Source organism: Micropterus dolomieu, linkage group LG14 (genome assembly GCF_021292245.1).
Source record: "Micropterus dolomieu isolate WLL.071019.BEF.003 ecotype Adirondacks linkage group LG14, ASM2129224v1, whole genome shotgun sequence".
NCBI lineage: Eukaryota > Metazoa > Chordata > Actinopteri > Centrarchiformes > Centrarchidae > Micropterus > Micropterus dolomieu.
This window is the reverse complement of record NC_060163.1, coordinates 15,645,242-15,647,078: the sequence shown is the minus strand read 5'-3', so window position 1 is coordinate 15,647,078 and position 1,837 is coordinate 15,645,242. Positions and strand designations below refer to the sequence as shown.

Genomic DNA, 1,837 nt, shown 5'->3' with positions numbered 1-1,837 from the left:
CCTATTTTCCTCTATTAATGACGAGTAGTACGCTGCTCTGGCATTACGGAGGGCCTTCCTATAAGTTTGAAGACTATCTTGCCAAATTAAACGAGAATTTTCCAGTTTGGTGGAACGCCAATTCCTCTCAAGTTTCCGCGATATTTGCTTTAATTTGCAAGTTTCAGTATTATACCATGGAGCTAACCGTCTTTGTTTTATTATTTTCTTTTTTAGAGGGGCAACAGAGTCGAGTGTCATTCGCAGCGAGCCTGCAGCACTATCAACAAGATGATCGATTTGGGAGGGACTGAAATTAGCATCCTCCGTTACTAGAAATCAGCATTGACTGTATAACTTTGTCAAAAGTCATACACGAATGATTAGAAACTAAGTCAGACACATGCACAGAGCAAGCTCAGCAATCTGGGTTTAAATGCAAATACAAAAACACTCTGCAACTGGATATTGGACTTCCTCACAAACAGACCCCAGTCAGTTCGGATTGGTGGACACACCTCCTCCACTCTTGGAGTTCCTATCACTCCATCACGGCCTATGGCCCTTGGGGGATTCAGGGTCTTATGGTTAGGTGGGCAAAGCTCCACCAGAGGCCAGCAGTCCTTTGATTGGGCTATGTCTCACTAAGACATTAGATGGCCAAATTGTGAGAAGTAACAAAGTCATCAAGAATCAAAGATTTGTCTGACAGTGAGACACTTATCAAGTTCTTAAAGGGTCATTTCAGTATTTTTAAACATTGGCCCTAATTCACATATGTTGGTGTGTAAAGTACTTGTAGGTACAAAAGGTTTCGAATCAGTGCAGTAGATGCTTCAGCCGGCAGCTGGGCGATTGCCCCTGTTAAAATGACGTCCACAAAAGTGCTTCTTTTTATCATTGACAGGCTCAGACTGTTATACCAGGGGAAGCAGCACTCCAGAGACGATGTGCGCATTTACGCACGAGCCGCAGCAACATAAATTAATAATTAAAAATCTCCTGCCACACCAACAGGATCAGAGGTGGAAAGTAACCAATTACAATTACTCACGTTACTTGAATTGAGTAGCTTTTTGTGTACTTGTACTTTTTGAAGAAGTTTTTTAAATCTGTAATTTTTCTTTTACTTAAGTATGTTATGTTTAAAGTATTGTACTTTGCTACATTTTCAATCACATCCGTTACTGAGTAAAAAAATGTGCAAGGAAAAACTTGCAACTTTGGCTTCAAGTGCAACAGAACAACAGCTTTATCATGCAGTGTAAGCTGTGAAAAAATGCTGTATTAACTTTCTGCTAATGCAAATTGAACATTTCCTGCAATGTGGCTACGCAACAAGACAACCGTCATTTTCAGCAGTTTACTGACAGCGGACCAGTTTGAAATATTGCAGTGAGTAATACAACAGTCAGCAGCAGACACAGAGAGCTGTTAGATAACACCTACACCTTCTCAGCCAGGTAACCAACTCCTTTCACTTTCGCTGTTTGCAGCTGTGTGCAGCATAAAGTCAGATCATGACTGCTCACATAATTATGGAAAATACCTATAACTGCCTGACAGTAGTTTGTTTAGCTGGCCCAGACGTCTGTGCCCTCTGGTATCAAAAGGCATCTGCTGTTACCACCAGTCACTATAGGTGTCTCATGCACAATAACGGGCAGCTGCATAATAGCGCCAAAACCGGTTGATTAAATCAGACTTACATTTACAATTACAGATTTTAGCCATCATTCCTCAGTGAACTCCTTGGCTGCGCATTTTCTAGTTAAGTAGGCCTGTTTAGTATAGCCTATGTAGATTTATCATTATGGATTTAGGCCTACCATGTTTTTAAGGAGTCTGTTCACACTGA

The 1,837-nt window shown here is 41.0% G+C and overlaps 1 long non-coding RNA gene across 1 annotated transcript in view; it reads right to left on the bottom strand.

Moving 5' to 3' along the window:
• LOC123983419 overlaps nt 1-1,837 on the bottom strand; it is a 7,058-nt gene that overhangs the window by 1,970 nt on the left and 3,251 nt on the right. The window lies entirely within an intron of this gene.